We start from the raw sequence: 20893 nt of genomic DNA, 5'->3' as shown, positions 1-20893 counted from the left end.
ACTTCAAACAGGTTAACAAAAGTGACAGATCTTTAACTATATTGACTAAGAAAAAATACAACTAAAATCAGTAACCAAAGAGGAAACATAACTGCTGATATGACAAAATAAAATAATAAGGGAGTACTCTGAACAGCTGAATGCTATAAAATTGGATAACCTAGATGAAATTCTGTTATTTAAGCCTCAGTCTGTGGTATTTTATTCTGGCAACCCTAGCAAGCTAGCAGAGCTTTGTCCTTTTTCTTGCAAATAAAAGTTATGAAAATAATGCCAAAATGTGTAAAGTATATAAAGTATCTGAAAGGAGGAAAAAAGAAAAGGACTCACTACCTAGGGTGTTGAGAAAAATCTCTTTTCCTTTGTTTCTTACGACAGCTAAAATAAAAAAGTCAAAACCACCAGAAAAGCCTTATGGATAGACATTTTCGAGAAGCCAAATAATAGTAGCGGTAAAACAAACCAGAAAGTCATTCAGATGGTAAAAACAGTAAAGTAATATAGTAAAATAAAAATAGTAAAATGCATTTTATTCTTTGCAGGTTTTAAAAAATTCACTTTATTGAAAATTCCAAAGAGTTTATAATACAGATACATGATTAAAGATACTGAAAATATGCTTTCCATTAATCTGTGCCTCCTATCATTTAGTCTGTTTGTCCAGGGCCCTCTGCCCTTCCCAGGGAGTATTTTGTTTCTTAGGGGTCATTCTAGAGTGCCTTACAAGCAAATATGAAAATATATTTCTCCTTCATGCCCTAATTAAAAACACAAACAGTGGTATATTAAGGATGGTGTTTTGTTACATGTTGCTTTTATTTATTTGACAATACCTTGGAAATGTCCTCTATCAGGACATAATTTCCTGCACAGCAGTGCACTGAATGGATGATGTCCTATTATAATACACTTTGCCCACCCACATTGGGATGAACACTGATATTCAACCATCTATTTCTATTACAAACAATGCTGTGATGTATAACTTTGACCTGCGTTATTCTGCTGCTAGCAAATGTGTAGGATATATTGCTAAAGGATTTGTAACCTGGAATATTTGCAACAGAGAGAACATTTGATAAGATATTATCAGTAAGATCCTTCTGAGCCAGCAATGAGCCTTTCTCTTTAAACTGCAACTTCTCTATCACACCACTCCCCTATCTGTGTTTAAAACTGCTTTCCATTGTTTTCTAACCTTCAGAAACCCTCTATAATCTTACCTTTCATCAGCACTGTCCTTTATTCTCAGTGCAGTTACAACCTCACCTGGTATATCCCTGTTGTCTCCACTTTTCTCTGTGTCCATCATTGCTCAGCTCACTCCATTAGAGCTGGAGCCAATGAGGCCAGATAACTCCCTGAGTGTAGAGAAATGGGTCATGGATGATCTGAACCAGGGAACCTGGAGCCCAGGAGAGAGGGAGGGTCCCTAAGGGATGTAACTGGGGAGAGGGAAAGGTATAAGAGGTTTGAGCCATGGTAGTTATTCAGGGGAAGATTCTACAGAGCCCAGACATGGGAGCAGGAGTCTTGGTTGGAGATACATACTTGAGAATTGGTACCCAAATATCACAGCTGAAACGGGAGGTGGGGACTCCAAAGGGAAGATCCTGTGAGTGAGTCTGCTGTGAACCTGCTGCGAGTACCAGGGAGAGACACACACGGGGACAGGACGCAGCAGAGAGGCAGGAAGGCAGCAGCAAGCATTCGGAAAGGAAGGAGAGAGCGTCATGGCAACAAGGACTCGTCATAGAAGCATGTGGCGCAGAGGGTGGAGGCAAATGGAAAAGAGGATTAGAAGTCACTAATAAATCCTGGCAAGTTTTTCCATGAGAGGCTAAGGGCAGTGTCAGACCATAGGATACAATGAAAGACAGATAAAAATTGGTAGGTAAAACCCATTCATGTTCAAATCGAGATTTGGTTAAAATGCTCTTTTAAGGAACATAGAAATACAACCTCAGATGGGAGGATGTTGACATTTAAGTGATGGCTGACAGAATGATTTCCTGCCTAAAAAGAAATCCCAACAGCAACAATTCTGTGTAGTGGTGAGCAGAGAGCCCATGACACCAGTGGACAGATGTGATAGGAGACACGTGGACAGGCTGGCGACTGGAGGTCTTCAGGGAAGAGGGAGTTCTTGCAGACTACACATGAGAGTGTGCAGATAACATCAAGGGGGAGCTATTTTGCTCTTAGGAATTACTTAACCTGAAAAAAAAAAGTTACTTAAACTGAATTTTAAATTGGCACCATATAAAGTGCAATGGCTCGGGTGGTAAAGAATCTGCCTGCAATGCAGGAGGCATGGGTTTGATCTCTGGATTGGAAAGATCCCCTGGAGAAGGGAATGGCTACCCACTCGAGTATTCTTGCCTGGAGAATCCCATGGACAGAGGAGCCTGGCAGACTACAGTCCATGGGAAGGCACGATAGGGATAATCCCAGCAATGTGGGGAGGTCTGCTGTGTGCTGGGTAGTTACCCTTCACCAGGACAAAGCCTGCTGGCTTTGGATCAACCCCTTTTGTCTCTGAACTTTTCTTGCATTTTAGTGTCTTTCTCTTTTATAATTTAAAAGTCCCATTCCTTAAACTCTCCATGCAGTTTTCCTGGTGGCTTTCTCCCATGGAAGTAGGATTTCTAGGCATGGGTTCTATGTATCCTTTCTACATAAGCTTCATAAACAGCCCAACATTTTTTTGAAACAACAGTTCTGCAAACTGTAGGAATAAATTCATTTTGGTTCATACTGGCCAAGACTACAAAAATTGCTCCTCAGTCTCCTGAGTTTAAAATAGGCTCTCGAGTACCATGAAGGTCCCTGCTGATCTCAGATCCTGTGATCTTGCTGGTGCCTTGACTACTGCATACACTCTGACTGACTGCCAAGGCCCTGTGTCATCCATCTGTGTGGACACGGGACGTCTAATGTGCTGCATTTATGTGAGAAGTATTCGGAGCAGGATCAAATCCTGGGATCACAGACTGCCAGGGCTGAGCTGGGCTCTGACTCTCCGCCCTGCCCTCCTTCCCGTCACCGTGTGTGCGCTCACTCATGCCAACGGGGCCTCCATGCGTTTTCAGCCTCCAAGTTGGCGCCCATCTCAGGGCCTTTGTACTTGCTCTTCCCTCTGCCTGGAGCTTAAAATGGCTGCTGTTTCCTGCTCATCTGGATGGCAGCTCAGATACTAACCTTTCTAATGAGCACTCTTGGACCACCCCATCTAATGCTGGTGATTCCCCATTACCATCCCATGGTATCCTGATCTTTTCTGTCACTGTTGCTGTTGGTTAGTCGCTAAGTCATGTCTGACTCTTGCAATGCCCTGGACTGCAGCCCTCCAGGCTCCTCTGTCCTTGGGATTTCCCAGGCAGGAATACTGGAGTGGGTTGCCATTTTCTTCTCCAGGGGATCTTCCTGACCCAGAGATTCAACCCATGTCTCCTGCTTGGCAGGTGGATTCTTTACCACCAAGTCATCTGGAAAGCTCAGTTTTTTCTTTATAATGCTAATCAAAATTTTTTCCACAATTAAAATTTTATTTATAAGAGTCTGTGTACTCCAGTAAGCCACATGAGGGTAGGGCCCCAATCTGTCTCATTTATTAATGTGCCTCCATTGGTTACAATTCTCAGTTGATAAGTATTTATTGAGTAATGAATGGAAGAGCCTTAACGTCCCTTTAATTCAAACCATTGATTAGAAATGAGAAGTGAGCTGCCAAGTGTCACACATGTGGTCACCTCCAGCCAATCCAGAGACAGTGAACTGCACACTGTAGAGCAGAATGAACTGCTAGTGACTGAGAAAGAAGATGGACACTGGGATTCAGGGGAAAAAAAATTCTCCACAATATAAACTGTGGGAAAATTTAGTGTGACTTATTAGACTAACTGATCTTATGAAAACAGGAGTAAAAATTGCCTAAGTGACTTGATGTACCTGAAGGATTCAAACTCAGACTACTAAGACCTTACCCAGGATTTGTTGGCATAAAGATCTTCTGGGTGGGGTGGGGGAAGCCATCTTAGTGTATCTCCTGATATTTCATTTTCTTTTAACATGTTCATGAGCAAAACAAAGAATATGAAACAAAAGCCCTTCAAGCACGTGTGGTTAGGCTATTTTAAATTATTGATTCAAAAGTATAATTTTCTCTTAAAATGAAATGTGATTTTTGCTTCCAAATATGAGGGACAGTGTCTGGACTTCCTCACCTACTACTGGCAATTAGAAAGCTGCGCAAAATACATGAAATGAACCCTGAGTCAGAATGCTTGGCCAGAGACAACCTGGAAACTAGCCCTATCACCATAAAACCTGAGACTGCAAGTCACATGTTAGAGAAGTGCCCTTGGGTTTCCTTACCCTGCTGCTCTCCTCCTGGGGGCCCCTTTCCCAACAAACTCTCTTGCTTTGTCAGCATGTGTGAGCCCACTCTAGGGCCCTGGAAAGGGTTCTCCTTCCTGCAACGATCAGAGGAACAGCTTCTAGACTTCCTCACCTACCACTGGGAATCAGAAAGCTGAACAAAATATGAAACAACTTCTCAGACCCTGAACAGCAGGCAGTGTCCCTAGGGTTCCAGGACTAGGTTCCTCGAGTGAAGGTGAACATATATATCAACCTGATGACTCCCCAGCTCTCTGCCTTCAGGCAGTTTTCACGCTGCAGCTGAAGGTAGAGGAACCCATAAACATTCCTGCAAAAATCTGAATTGAGAACGCTGTTGAGTTGGGAGGCAAGGGAGGCTATAATCTGTGTGGCAGGGCATCAAAGAGGAGGGGGCTGTTCAGTCGGAAAGTTCCACAACTGCCTAATGATCCTTTTGAGTCTTTATTGAATATCAATCTGAAGACACACAGGTGAAATTCCATAATGAATAAAAACACAAAAACAGAAAACACTGGTCTCATAAGCAAAAAATAAAACAACCCCTTCTATATTAAATATTTTTTCAAAATATGGCAGTTAAATGAAGGCTAGTGAGCAGTACACACATACATAAATGGGTACATTTCTAGAAAGCAATTTTTTAAACATGTCAATAAACCTCTGGTCATTCCACTTTTAGAATTCTACTAAAAACAAGTGAAAAAAGTAATATAGGAATATGTTTTTGCATACAAAAGGCATTCAAATAGCTTTAGTATTCTTTCTTTTTTATTTTTTTTAATTGGTGGAAAATTGTTTTACCATTTTGTGTTGGTTTCTGCCATACAACAATGCAAATTAGCCATAATTATTTATATATATGTGTATATATTTGTATATCACTTGCTTCTTGAGCCTCCATCCCCTCTTTGAATGGCTTTAGTTTTAAGATGGAAAAGATATAAAGGGCCCTGTGTTTGGTGTCTAAAAACTAAGGAAATTGTTAATGTCACACATGTTTCTGACTCAATATTATGCTTCCATTATCAAGATGTTTATGAAGATTTTTAAATACAGATCAGCAAGTGCATTTAGCAGCTACTATTTGCATTGCAAGAGGTCAGCCAGCACCACTTGCATTAGGCTGAGACTCAGGGTATGCATAGGAGTGGCAGCAAAACAGGAAGGCATGTCCTGCTCAGAGCTTGTGATGTAGGGAAGCTGGAGGCAGGCTGACGGGAAGAGGGGCGCCCATGGGGTTGCTTAGAGGAACATATTCCCGCCCATTTGTTTCTAATTGGAAAGGATCCATGAGGAAACAGTCACCGACCAGGACCTTGCCTTGGGGCCTACTGCTGCAGAGTTTGGGGGTCTGGATTTCCCGAATGGTTGCTGCGGGGAAGGGGGCAGGGGGCAGGGCCTTGTGGGTTGTAGAGAGACTTTCCTCTGCTTTTAAACAAATATTTAGACATACTGAAACTCCTCTTCGGTCATCTTCAACTTATCAGCTAGCTCTTCTGTGGGTACACTTTAGTATTAATTACAGACAACGGTAATAATTACAGTAACATCGAGTAACAACGAAAATAGTAATTTTCATTATTGTGGATTTCACTATTTTTCATCTAAAATTTACACTAAAGGAAATTACAAAGCTGCAAGCTGTCTTGCCATCTGGTCGACCTTTCGGCCGTGATAGCCTGGTTACAACCCTACGGTGTGAATGCCACCGGGACAGATCCTGATCGCAGGGGGGAGAAGGCCCAGCACCACCACTCCGCACTCGTTCCCTCCGAGTCCACCGCAGGTTGCATTTCTCTCTCAAGCGTTCTCCCGTCCACGCGTGTTCAGAGGCTCTTCCAGGACTGAAGATGGCGTCTCCCCGGGACCCTCCCCGAAAGCCCTGGCCGCTTTCTGCTTCTCAAATATTTGATGCCTCTGACCACTGAGCCCGTGCAGGAGTGGAGTCGCTCCTTGGGCGACCTCCCTGTTCGCCCGCCACGTTCCGTGTTGTCACTCGCGGCGAGGGGACACGTGTGTGGGGTCAACACAACGCCGAGTCCACAAGGGTAACAGAAGGGACCACATGAGCTCCCCGCGAAAACGCATCCCGGCCTCGGACGATCGCAGTGCTTGGTGACACGACAGAGGCCGGCGGAGAGCAGCTCCCTGACGCCCGTCCCTCGTTCAGGCCTTGGCCCCAAGGCGGCGAGGACGCGCGGACAGGAGACCGGAGCCCGGGACCGCGGTGCCGCTGGGAGGCCGGGCGCGCAGGACAGCGCCGCCTTGTTCCGTGCGTCCGGCCCGGCCCCACTCGGTGGGAGGCGAACGGGATCCAGGGAAGGACGGCGGGAACCCATCGCCGTCCGCGGAAGGAGACACGGCCACTCCCAGGCGAGACGGAAAAACTGGAAATGTGAACAAGGACACACCGTCAGGCACGGTCACTTTCCCTGCCCGCGAGCGTTAGCCCAGGCGGCCCCCGCGGACTGACCTACAGCTTCTGGGGACACGGCCCGACCTCGCCGCACAAACTTGAATGTCCAAGTCCAGCGGGGGCAGGACGCGTCCATGCAAGGGAGACGGGCACCGGCGCGACGCCTACGAGACTACGGTGTTTAACGGCGCGAGCAGACAACAGCCGAAGAACTTTGAGCAGGGGACCACGGAGGGAAGAGGCTCGGGGAGATGCTGGTCGACCCGAACGAGCGATTACCCAAACCTCAGAACCCTAGAAGCCGGCTGCCCCTCGAGGACCTGCAGATACAATCTTCAGCAAGATCAAGGGATGCGCAGGTCCCCACGCCACCGGGGTTATCGCCGCCACTGCTGACGCCGTCTAGAGCTCTGCCTCGCCTCTGCCGGCTGAATCGCAGCCCTTGTGAAGATCGCCGAAAGGAAGGAACGCTCTGAAAGCGGCCGCCGGGGGCGCCCGACAACCGGGTCGAACGTCCACGGGACGAGTCGCCGCCGCCGTCAGGCCGCAGCAGCGCCGGCCGCCCGAACGCCCGAGCTCGTCCCAGCGACGCGGCGACGGGGAGCGGCCCCAGCAGCAGACGAGGGCGGGCGGAGAGCGGGAGGCTGCGGCGGAAAGGCCCTCCCCGAGAGATTGCAGGGCCGCAGGTCAACCTGGATAAGGGAGATTCTGCAGAGGGCTGGGCTGTGGGAACTGTAAGCTGAAACAATGAAAGTAAAACCGAAAGAAAGCACGGAAGACATTTTATTCGGTAATTTCAGAGTTGAGATGTTACTAAAGTATAAAAAACCAAGGCTCAGAAGCCATGAGGAAGCCACTGAAAACCTGACCACGTAATTGGTCTTCACAATTTGCTTAATTGTAATTAAGCAAATTCATAATTAGTCTTTACCAAGCAAAGTCAGATGACAAGAAATGCGTGTGTGGGAACATTTGTGCAACTGCATTATATTAAGAATGTTGATATCATCATTACTTAATAACAGAATATTTAGAAAACATAGCAAGGGAGCAGTTAAGTAAATTTTCAGTGCATTCCCATAACACAAGACTATCAATTTGTTTTTTGGTTTATTGCTGTTTTTTAAATGAGTTAAATCTATAGGTATTGACTTGGAAAGATATCGATGGCAAACTGTTAAATGAAAACAAAGCTTTAGCGCTCCCAGTGGCGCATATCTTTAAAGAATGAAGTGGAAAAGTAAAGAGAATAGCTAAAGCCATTTTAAAAAGCAAGAATCAAGTCTTCCCTATAGCCTGGTGTCTGGACAGAAACATAAGTGTGCCAGAAACAAAGATGGGCAACACTATGTGCTTTTCTGCTCCCTCCTACTACAGTCTTGGGACAGGTAGCTGGGATCTCAGCCCCTCAACCTCTCAACTCCACTAACACCCACAGCCACTGCAGGCAATCAGAACTCCGACTCTGCAGGCCTGGGATCCCCGTGTCTACAGTCTCTTCCTTCACATCAGGTGCCTCCAGCCATTCACTTGGTTTGCCCAATCATCCATGCCCAGAGCTGCTGGCTCTAACATACACCTGTGTAGTCCTTCTCTCCGTAAGCTTTGAGCTGATATCCCAAGGGAAGACCATTCCCCTCACAAAACAGGTATGAACCACGGGGACAACTGGAAGTTTGCACCTGGACCCATTATTCAAACTCTGTGTGAACACAACTCCCAAAGACACAAGAGCAACAGAGGCCACCGTGTTGCTGGCATGGCCATTGCTTACTTGAAGCATCCAGGCTCACTTATGTGGCAGGAAGAAATACAAAGTACATACACACGCACATGCACACACACACACACGTGCAAACACAGAGGCACACACATACTTCAGGAGCTAATCTGTACTCCTGCTAGAGCTGGCAATGGTGGGAGCAGAAAAGAGATCACTGTTGCTACTTCTCGGGTCCTGTGCGCTGACAGACCCTGGTGGTTTTACTGATTTCACCGTGGGGGTGTGCGGGCTTGGAGCTCCCTAGTCTGCAGTTTGCTGTCCAGCGCCCTGCGCTTTATTCAGTCCACTCTGCCCCTTCTCCTCAATACACAGTCACCACTGAGAAATAAGAATCTGCACACATTGCATTCAAGTTTCAAATCTGAACAAAGTTTAAGAACACAGAGTGAAACTGAGTTACTGTGAAGAAATTAGTGAGGAAATTTTATTTATCTGTTTTGTAGCTATGCAAATGTTCAAATATAGTCTATAAAAGCTTAATATTTTTAAAAATGATGAAAATGAAATGATTTGTCACTACTCTTTCTTGCCCATCACCCACCTCTGCCCCAGCTTCTGTCACACAGGGCTCACCTGATGACACGCCTGTTCTCCTGGCTTGGAAACTTCTCTCACACTCATCACTATCATCTATGTTCACTACACACCTGAGGCAATTGTAGCCATGGTAAATCAGGGGGGTTTTCTCCAGTGAGCCTCAAGGTAGCATTCTTTTTTCTTTTAATAGAAACCTCTTGCATCTGGTCTCTAAAGTCACAACCTTTACAGATGCTGTAACAAGTGGGTGAGAATGACAGAAAGAGGCTGTTTCCATATCAGTCCCTGAGCTGCCACATGCCCAACAGAGTGGTGGATGTTACTCGCGTTAATATTTCCTGGGTGGTGTTAGAAGATGCAGGGCAAAAGGAGAAACCAGACAATTTGGCAAGACACAGATCAAACCAGGAATGAGAGCAAGTCTCTCTCATTGTTTCAATGTCAAGAACTCAGCCACCACCATCCTCCTCTGCATTCTCATGCAGGATGGTTGAAACACTGACCAGATAAAGCTGAGGAGATAGAAAGCAATCATGAGATCCAAGCCTGTAAATCACTGCCAGATACTCCAGGCATGAATCCCCCTGATCTTCTGGATGTAACTGCCTGCAGTCATCTTGAATCCCCCCCCTGCCCTGGGCCGTGTGGGAGTCAGGGAACTTTGGAGCATTCACCTTAGTTCTGTCATCCATGGCCTCAGATATGTGGTCAAGCCACTCTGAACCTTTTTAATGGTGGGTGAAGCAATCTAAGGGGTTGTGTCTTGGTGGAAGGTCAGGCACTCTGGTCACACCAATAAGCTCATAAACCCCTTGCACAGGAAAGAAGCAAGATGACGTATATCGTCCCCTGGTGGGTATCACAGTCCCACAGGGCCGACACACTCATCAAATACAGAGGAAGTTTAATTTGGGGTGAAATCTAGTGGACACCTTCAGAGACATTTATGAAATACTACATGGATTTCTGTCCTGCTAAATATTATTGGCAGAAACATTCATTTCATAATTTTTGTATTGTTGATGGTCATTTAGTCACTAAGTCATATCTGGCTCTTGTGAGACCATGGAATGTAGCCCGCCAGGCCCCTCTGTCCATGGGATTCTCCAGGCAAGAAGACTGGAGTCAGTTGCCATTTCCTGCTCTGGGGGGTCTTCCTCACCCAGGAATTGAACCCAGGTCTCCTGGATTGAAGTCAGATTCTTTACCAACTGAGCTACGAGGGAAGTACCAATTTTTGCATAGGAAAGTATTTGTCTTTAAGGAAGAAAAATTAAACTAATTACATTCTTCACTGAATAAATTTGTGTGCCCACTCAAAACATATTCTGACATTTAGTCGATGCTCTCCAGCTTCTAAAAAGATAAGAAATATAATCTTTTTTGTTTTTTCATTTCACCCGCTCATCTCCAGGTTTCCCGTTTTCCCAGAAGGTTGTGCTTGATCTGAGTACAAGTCGCACCTGCTTGCTTCTCTCCGTAAGAGACTCAGGCCTCAAGGGTAAGTCCAGCCCTTGAAATAAACACCTCAGATGATCTAGTGGCCCCGGGAGAATGAGAAGCTGCCCCTAATGTGGTGAGAAACCTTGGGTTCCCTCCCCAAGTAATCTCCTGCCAAGCCTCCCTCCCCTCAGCGTTATTGTCCTAAATGATGTCTGTGAGCAGCAGCTGATGTGAAAGAGAAGAGGGTGTCCGGAGGGCCAGCACCGCCCCATTCTGTCCCCCAGCAGCTCTAATTCTGGGTCTGGTTTCTTTCTTTCTTTGTTTGTTTTACCATGGAAGCTCTTTCCAGCCATCTTAGGACTTCCTTTAGAGGAGTTCTTGAAAGATTCCCCAACCACTGTTGGCCTCGATTGCCACTGCTATACTTCCCTTCTGAAATCAAATTCAGTTCTTTCCAAAAGATTGAGTCCAGGGACTTCCCTGGAGGTGCAGTGGTTAAGAATCCACCTGCCAACGCAGGGGACACAGGTTTGATCTCTGGTCTGGGAAGATCCCACTTGCCACAGAGCAACAGAGCCTGTGCGCCCCAACTACTGAAGTCTACACACCCTGAAGCAGGTGCTCCACAGCAAGGGAAGCCCCCACAGTGAGAAGCCCAAGCATCGCAGTGAAGAGGAGCCTCTGCGGGTCACACTACGGAAACCTGGTGGGCAGCAGTGATGGCCCAGTGCAGCCAAAAGAAATTAATCAATTAGTTGAATTTTAAAAGACTGAGTCCAGCCAAAGGAGAAAAAAAAAAAAAAGAATGACATCTCATTTCTCTGTATTTTCATTCTTCTTCTGACATTTTGTACCCGATTCTGTTAGATATTTAGAATGCTTACAAAACTCTAAATCACAGAAAAGGAGGCATTTCCAGTTAGTGCTCAGAGTCTCAGGGAACAGGTATGCATCACCTCCGCTGAATAGTCCAAGGAGATGTGAAGGTAGCAATGAATCAAAACCATCAGCAAACACCAAGAGGCGAGCAGCCCATGGACCTCAGAGCAGCTGTCTGCAGGGCTCGCTCAGGGGCAGCAGAGGACCTGTAGGCTGGCTGGGCTTCCTGAGCCCCCATGCTGCTGCTGAAGGGTGCCATCTTTCAGTGATGGTTCAGACCCCCCGTCAGGAAAACCAGGCCTGATCTCAGCATCTCTGACTCAGTAAATACCTTCAGGATCCACCCCAAGTCCACCCTCTTCTCCTCTCTCTCATGCAGACTGCACTTCATGCAGTGCTGGCTCAGTCGCTGACCATCCTGGGTGCTAAGGCCAGGGCTGGCCACATAACTCACCACCCGGGGACTCTCGGGGTTATAAGAACTTATTTACTTCCTCATTTAGGGTGAGGAACAGCAGTGGCTGTGACATGCATGGTGTCCCAATAAGGTGAAGGGACAGGCAGAGTCAAGGTGAAATGACAGGAGGCTGTCTGTGCAGGGAGCTGACCAGGGCATGGCCAGCCCCACTGTTCAGGGGCAGGCAGATGCCCTTGTCACCAGAATCAAATTCAAATCAGCTGGGGTCCCAGGGCTGTGACTCACAGCAGGTAATGACTCCAGCTTCTTGGTACCCTGTACCAGATGGGCACTTGTGAATCTGGGATGGCCAAGGAGAGCCAAGCCAGCTGGAAGGTCAGCCCTCGGAGCCTGCAGACATTGACATCCACTGGGCAGAACAGACACAGAGAGACGGGCTGACCCATCACCAACTCTCAATGAGGGGAGACGGCAGGAAGCTTTGGCCTGAGTCTCATTCCTAGGACCTACCTACAAGGTTCAAGACTGACCTGACCATCACTAGCAGCTTTTTAACAGAAGCCCAGGGTTCCTGCTAGACCCAGTTTCTAATGGGCCAAGGTGAAGATGGAAGAAAATGTTAGCATCATTCCTTCTTGGATTCATCTGCAATTTCATCCAATATTTATTGGACATTCTTATCACTAGTGATAAAGAACAAAATCTCTCTTTGAGAAGCTCATCCTCTGCTGGTAATACGGAAAGTAATCAGCACCACATGGCAGCGGAGAGTCCACTCATTCCACCCAGGAGGTTCAGGTGCTTCTTTAAAAGTGAGACTTTTTTTACCTGGAGGTGGGGGCCGCTCATGTGAGGAACAAGAAAGTTTGTGAAAATGAGTCTCATCTCCCCTCTCTCCTCCCAGGTGCTCAGACAGCATGGCACCCCGGGCTGTTCTTTGAAATCTCCAGGCACCTCCAGGCACAGAGTATTTCCCTTTTCTCTGTGATTCCCCTGAAACTCGCTTTTCTTCCAGGGATATGTAGCTCATTCCTTCACTGGCTTCAGGCCTTTACTTAAATGCTCCCTCCTTGGGGAGAGTTTCCACACCACACGTGGAAAGCAGCAGCTCCATCCTTCTCTGTCCACTGGTCCCGCTCTCTCGCTCTCCCTTATTTCTTGTGTCTCTGACAACCTCTAGGGATGGGGCTGTGGGTGAACAGAGATGTGGGGAGAGGGTAGGGTGGTGTCTTCTCCGCACAGGTTTTGCTGGAAAAGAAGCTGTTTCTCTTCAGAGACAAGGCATGAATATAAACTGCAGGTAAATTGAAATTTAAACTGAAGGTATTAATCAATTGAACATTAAGTGTGAAAGACAAAAAGCATGAAACCTTTTGGAACATACATAACAGAATGCTATTATGATGACTGGGGGATGAAGAACTTTTTTAAAAAGCCAAACAGGCTGGTGAGCAAAAGATGGATAAATATGACCATGTTACAAGTAACAATAGCTGCTCATCAAAAGACATCATAAAATGAGGAAAATAACAGCTAGGGAGTGGGAGGTGACACGTTCAACAAGTGTAAAAATCTTTCACCAATAAATATTTTTTAAAAGTTGATGTCAAAAAGATCAACAGGCATCACATCAAAGGTAAAACATGGAAGTCCAAAGAACATTTACAATGTGATCAATTTCATTTGTGATAAACTAAATGCTAATTAAAATTGCAACAAAACCCCATCTCATACCTCACAGTTGAGCAAATATTTATGAGTGACTATGAAAAGGCTGGGTCTGATGTGGAACAGAAGAAGTTATCATTCCTCATTAATTGGAATGTCAACTGCCATGACAGCACAGCTGGTATGGACAACTATATATCAGTAAAAGTAATTCAATGACGTGCATACGAATGGATGAACCTCAGAAACTTATACCACACACAGAATAAATATTATGTCACAAAAGGATAATCATTTGGATTCTACTTCCATAAAGGGTGAAAACAGGAAGAGCCTCTGTAATCTTTAGGAACTCATATGCATGTGCAAATCTCAAATAAATGTCAGGGAATGTCATAGAATTGAGATACACAGAAAAATTAGAATTTTTTAAAATGAAAGTGGGTGTTGAGAACCTGAGAATTTGCTTTACTATTATTCTACAAATCATGTACTTAAATTACCTACAAGCCTTTCTTTGTATAATCTATTTCTCAGTAGGATTTGTGCCACACATCAAAATAAATTCCAAGTGGCATTTAATCTAAAATTTGATACCACAAACCTTAAGAATAAAGTATAAATATATATGCAATCTTGAGATGGGGAAGACCTTGATAAACTCTTATGGACTGGGTTGTGTTCCCCCGGTAGATGTGTTGAAGTTCTAACCTGCAGATACTCAGAATGTGGCTGCATCTGCAAACAGAGTTTTTAAAGAGGTAAATAAACTGAGGCCTTTAAGTTGTGCCCTAATCCAATGTGACTCTTGTCCCTGTACAACAAGGAAATTGATCACAGGAAGAAACCCCAGGGATAGGTGCGCACAGAGGAAGGGGGAAGTGAGGATGCAGAGAAAGCGGTTGTCTGCAAGTCAAGGAGCAAGTCCTCAGGAGAGTCAACCCCAACCACACTATGATCTTGGATGTCCAGCCTCTGGAGCTGTAAGAAAACAAATGTCTGTTGTTCAAGCTTCTGGGGATATGCTATTTTGTCATGGCAGCCCCAGCAAACTAATATATAAGCATTACATTGAATGCCAAATGACATAGAAAAGTCTTCATGGGTTTTACTACAACATTGCTAAACACTTACATGTCAAAAAATAAAAGGAAAATTACAAACTCAGAAAACTAGAACACGTTTGACAGAAGTCGGACATTACCAATACATAGCTCCTACAAGTGTGTAATAAAACAAGTAATCTAATAAAAAGTTTGGCAAGAGACATAAGCTGAAATGTTCATATAAAGAAATACAAACGCTTGTTAGAAAATAGAATAAAAAACTAACTTCCATTAACAAATTAAGGCTGAGATATTATTTTGTCTTCTATTAAGAGAAAAGACACTCATAAAATAATAGCACACACATTTAACAAAGATTGTAGCTATCATCCTTAGCAGATCTAAGTATTCAACATTCCTTCTTGTTTGGTCCTTTGACAGTACATACAGATCAAAAAGATGTAAAAATGATTTATGTTTGGCATGGAAATTTTAAGTCTCACTTCTGGGAATTTATACCAAGTAATTAGGTAAATATTTTGACTATTTTACTTTATAATCTTTACTCTCAACATAAGGATTTCATTAAGCAAAGTATAGCAAATTTCACACTATGGAAATGCTTACATTGGAAAGGAAATAAACCAAAATATGAAGCGAGATCATCTCTGATATGTAGATTTTCTGAATTGTATACAGGTAAATTTAAATGTCATCTTTCATAGTTACCAATATTTTTCAAAGTTTGCTGCAATAAACTATAGATTGCTTTGATAATAATGTGGTGGTGGTTTAGTCCCTAAGTTGTGTCTGACTCTTTGTGAACCCATGGACTGTAGCCCACCAGGCTCCTCTGTCCATGGATTTCCCAGGCAAGAACACTGGAGTGGGTTGCCATTTCCTTCTCCAGGGGATCTTCCTGACCCAGGGATTGAACCCATATCTCCTGCACTGCAGGCAGATTTATTACAGCTGAGCCTCCAGGGAAGCCCAACAAATCTATAAAGTCACTTCAAAAGAAACATGAAAGCAATTGCTGAGGCCCTCTGAGGAGAAGGGGACGTGGACCTCCCATGGGTCTGAGGGCCCAGGAACAGGATTCGTCTGCAGTTGAATCTTGGTTGCTCTCACTTGCTCTGTAATCTCGGCTGGGTTTCTAAAAGCACCAAAGTCTGAGTTTTGTCAGCTGCCTCAGAACCTTGTTTCCTGAACTCAAAGGGCTCAGAGTGGGCACAGAGAAAGGCCACTTCTCACCAACTCCTCCAACCTTGTACAGTGAAAAGTAGATTTTTGAAGTTGAGGGGAATAAGGTCTTTTTGAATCATGGGTGATGTGGAAGTAGAAACAGGCCAGAGAGATGGAAAGAATCCAAAGCAGAACCAGAGTCCAAAGGCTGCTAAGCATGATCACCCTGTGCTGAGTATCACTGATCATTCCCTGGGGTTATTGGGCATTGCTAGCTACCCTCACTATACGAAGGCACAGTCACTATGCTAGCTACCCTCACAGAGGTGAAGAAATGATTCACTGGAAAAGACCCTGATGCTGGGAAAGACTGAAGGCAGGAGAAGATGGGGACGACAGAAGATGAGATGGTTGGATGGTATCACTGACTCAATGGACATGAGTTTGAGTAAACCCCGGGTGTTGGTAATGGACAGGGAGGCCTGGGATGCTGCAGTCCATGGGGTAACAGAGAGTTGGACATGACTGAGTGACTGAACTGAACTGCACTGCCCTCATATAAGTGCCAATACATGTATTATCTCATGTAATTTTCCACACAGCTCTATGATGTCATAGGATTGCCATCTCTACTCTAGAAGTAAAGAAACAGGTGATTGAAGACATTAGGTATCCTGTCTAAAATCACACAAGTATAGGCAGGTGTAGTGATAGGATGTGGATGCCTGTGTACTCAGAGCCAGCTTGTTTCTAAATGCGTTCGCCCCGAACCACACAAGCACAATTTACTTCGGGTTTGTGGACTGAGAATGACTGGCTTCTTACCTAAGCATTGATAACATATTGTTGTCACTTTCAACTAGGTATCAGAAGAAAGAGAAAGATGCAAAACTAAGTCTACATGGAACACGTTGCAATATCAGGTCATTTTCCCCCTGGTTAATGTTTTCTTCTTGCAGTGGCGATCCCCCCTGGTTCTGGATGCTCATCTTTGCAGGACGGCGCTCAGCTGGTGGTGATGATGCAGGTGCAAGGCCCCAGGAGCCCCCTTGGGCATCTCCCTCTCAGTTCAGCTGTCTCCAGAGCATCTCCAGATCTAAGTGAGATTCTGAGCACAGCACTCCCAGGTGTTTCCCTGAGGCTCCTCTGCTCGCAGTCCCTTCCTACCCCTGGGGAGGGCCTTTCATTTCTACCCACATCTCCCCTTCCCTCTTTCTCATGAGAGTGGCTTCTGAATTGCTTTTCAGAGGATACATATTATCAAATTACCTTTCCTCATTCTAACTCCCTGATACAAAGAAATTCTTCCTACCAGTAGGGGGGCCATGTATCTTTAAAAAAAGATACATTTCCCTTCCTGGATTCATTTCTTATTATTGGCATAACAAATGAGAACAAGTTCATTTTCTCATCCATATGAAGAGGTCCAAGATGGATCTCGCTGTGCGGACATGCAGGTGTCAGCGGGGCTGGGCTCCTTCTGGAGGATCTGGGGCTCACCGCACTGCTCACTCGTGGCCCCGCAGCCACTTCAGTCCTCCTGTGGCTCATGTCCTCACATCTCCTGCACCAACTGTGACCTTCTAACTCCCTCTTTGACTTCTGAGGACCCTTGGGACTACATTGCACCCACACCAGTAACCCAGAAGGGCCTCCCGGGTGTAGAGCCTTTCTTTAACCACACCCACACAAGTCCCTTTTGCCATGTGAGTTAATGTAGTCACAGGTTGTGGGGATTGGGACCCGGACGTCTTTTAGGGGGAGAGGAACTGTTGATGACACTATCTTTCTCACAACTTGAAAGAAAATTACTTTAAACAATTGCAAAGTACCTTCACAACAGCTCAGAGCATAATCACCTACTAAAATATGATATACAGATAATAAAACAATTGGGTCATAATGTGGGTCACAATAAACAACCCTAGAAGAATGCCCTCCTAATTTTTCACCAGCAAGAAACAACAATCAGACTATATTTGGGTGACATCTGTCAGGGCCGTTTGCTAAATCATGAGGTTGAGGAGGCTGAGTGGGGTCTGCACAGACAGGGCTGAGCCAGGAGAGGTCCCGGGTGAACACAGGCACAGAATCCAAGGGACAGCTAGGCCTCTGTAGAGTTCAGGCAGGAGGAGCCCCAGACATTAGAGCGGGAGCTGGGTGGGCAGGATGTGGCTGTGGCTGTGTCTGTGGGTGCGGGGGTCCCTGTGATGCCGAGTCTTCTTACCACCTATTTGTGCAAGCGCCCCACCCTCTTTAACTCCTAGTGACCCCGTGATGTCCTGATCTATAGCGTCCACTCAACACAAAAGCACAGCGTATTAACAGCAGCGTGGCAGGACTGCAGAGGGCGGCTCGGATCACTGAGATCGAGAAGCACGTGAGAAACAGCACCGCCGCTGAGCCTGGAACCCCGGGAGGCTCCTCCCGCCCCTGCCCTCGGTGATCCCCAGCCCCGGAGCTCCCCGCTCGGGTCCTCTGCTGGGGAGGGCCCGGGCGCCGGCACGTCTGAGCCCTGGTTCCCGCGACCAAGCTCGGGGACAGGCCACGCGCGCCCCTTCTCCCGGTCCTCCACCTGCAAGTTCCCGTGGCGGCAGCCGAGGCCCCAGGTCGGGCCCGGGGAGGCGAGCTGGCGGGGGGTGCGCGGCCCAGTCGGTGGCCGCGTGCGGGGAGCTTGTGCAGTGTCTGCCCGCGGGGTTGAGCCGGGTCGGTCGGAAGCCCTTAGCCCGGCGGAGGAGCCGCTGTGCCGCCGGTGGGGCCCTGTGTCCGCCGCCTCCCCCGCCCATGGAGGATGGGGACCGTCTCCGGGGCCCTGAGGCCGCCCTGCTCTCTCCTCACCGCCTCCCGGCTCCTCCGGGCACCCTGTCTGCAGCCCGACGGCCGGGGGACACCAGGCAGCTTGAAAAAGCCGTGTGAAAGGGCCCAGATCTCCTGTGAAAGGGCCCAGATCTCCCGCCCTGGGCGGAAGAAATGTTCTTTATAAATGTTTCTTAGAAGGCGTTCTTTCCCCTGCCGAAATAAGACGCTTGGTGATTTGAAACCCCACCGTCACCCACACTGTTGGCTGTGAGTCTGAAGGGCAGTCTCAGTCCGATCCCCTTTGGTGCAAGGAGCACAGAACAGCTGCCGGACTCGGCTGGTCATCAGCCGTCAGAGAGTCAGACTGTCAGGGCTGGACTCCAGCTCTGGGGCTGGGGCTGCAAAGGCGGCTTCTGTCCCTCTGGGAGCCTCAGCAGCTACTGATGACTTGCTGGGTGAGGAACTGTGGCTGGCAAGTAACTGCTGCTCAAAACTCGATGGGCGCCCAGCGCGCAGCAGGAAAGGGGCTACCAGACAGGACAGCTTCACTCCCTGCTGGAGGCTGGGGACACGAAGATGAGGTTGTTGCAGCAAAAATAGAAATGAAGTGTTCCCTTTCCTGAGAACGAGGAAAGTAAACAGTGAAGAGACTAGAGAAGGGACACGACCGGTCGTCAAAGAGTTAATCACTCCTAGTTGTACTTTAAGTGTTACTAACCTGTAGTGTCTGTTACTAGAAGTCCCCTAATTGTATGTAATTTACATCCTGCACCACATTTTTGCTCTCCCTGCACTCTCTTGTAGCAAGTCTCCCCTTAGAGCTGTTTGTATTCTGGAAAGAAGGTGGCAGGCTGATGGACCCAGGAGACCCAGGCTGTATACAGTCTCTCAGTTCCCCCAGGTGGGGGACAGGGCACTGCTCTTGGGGTGCAAGCCTGCTGTGTGCTCCCCTTGGCCAGCTGAGGAATAAAGCCATCTATTTCCTGTAACATTCTGCCTCCATATTTTTTAATTTGCATTGGTGGGCAGAGAAAATTGAGATTTTTGTCAGTAATAAGGTGGCCATGCATGAGCGGGGGTGGGGGGATGGGGATGGGAGGGAGCATCCCTGGGGAGGACTTGAACCCCTCGCACCTTGGGCAGCTTTTGGTTATTTGGTTTTTGGTTTTTGTCTATAGGTTTCATAGTTTCAGCACATAGGGCAATTACTCTGTTTTGGAATGAAATGGTATGGACCTAACAGAAGCAGAAGATATTAAGAAGAGGTGGCAAGAATACGCAGAAGAAATGTACAGAAAAAGATATCCATGACCCAGAGAATCACGATGGTATGATCACTCACACTCACCTAGAACCAGACATCCTGGAATGTGAAGTCAAGTGAGCCTCAGGAAGCATCCCTACGAACAAAGCTAGCGGAGGTGATGGAATTCCAGTTGAGCTATTTCAAATCCTAAAAGATGATGCTGTGAAGGTGTTTCACTCAATATGTCAGCAAATTTGGAAAACTCAGCAGTGGCCACAGGACAGGAAAAGGTCAGTTTTCATTCCAATCCCAAAGAAAGGCAATGCCAAAGAATGCTCAAACTCCCGCACAATTGCACTCATCTCACATGCTATTCAAGTAATGCTCAAAATTCTCCAAGCCAGGCTTCACCAATACGTGAACCGTGAACTTCCAGATGTTCAAGCTGGTTTCAGAAAAGGCAGAGGAATCAGAGATCAAATTGCCAACATCCGATGGATCATCGAAAAAGCAAGAGAATTCCAGTAAAGCATCTATTTCTGCTTTACTGACTATGCCAGAACCTTTGACAGTGCGGATCAGAATAAACTGTGGAAAATTCTGGAAGACATGGGCATACCAGACCACCTGACCTGCCTCTTGAGAAACCTGTATGCAGGTCAGGAAGCAACAGTTAGAACTGGACATGGAACAACAGACTGATTCCAAATAGGAAAAGGAGTATGTCAAGGCGGTAGGTTGTCACTCTGCTTATTTAACTTATATGCAGAGTACATCATGAGAAACTCTGGGCTGAAATCAAGATTGTAGGGAGAAATATCAATAACCTCATATATGCAGATGCTGCTGCTGCTGCTGCTAAGTCACTTCAGTTGTGTCCGACTCTGTGCGACCCCATAGACGACAGCCCACCAGGCTCCGCCATCCCTGGGATTCTCCAGGCAAGAATACTGGTGTGGGTTGCCATTTCCTTCTCCAGTGCATGAGCAGGAAAAGTGAAAGTGAAGTCGCTCAGTCATGTCTGACTCTTAGCGACCCCATGGACTACAGCCTACCAGGCTCCTCCGTC

General features: G+C 46.5%; 1 protein-coding gene across 1 annotated transcript in view; it reads left to right on the top strand.

Moving 5' to 3' along the window:
- ERICH1 (glutamate rich 1) overlaps window positions 1-11389 on the top strand; it is a 144292-nt gene extending 132903 nt beyond the window's left edge. The window contains exon 8 of the transcript XR_014063463.1: window positions 10555-11389. The gene's annotated coding sequence lies outside the window, so the exon portion shown is untranslated. The remainder of the gene's footprint in view (window positions 1-10554) is intronic.
- The last annotated feature ends 9504 nt before the right edge of the window (window positions 11390-20893 follow it).

Source organism: Giraffa tippelskirchi, chromosome 8 (genome assembly GCF_054371585.1).
Source record: "Giraffa tippelskirchi isolate mGirTip1 chromosome 8, T2T-mGirTip1v1.2.pri, whole genome shotgun sequence".
Lineage (NCBI taxonomy): Eukaryota > Metazoa > Chordata > Mammalia > Artiodactyla > Giraffidae > Giraffa > Giraffa tippelskirchi.
The sequence above is the reverse complement of the archived record's forward strand: the minus strand, read 5'-3'. Positions and strand labels throughout refer to the sequence as shown.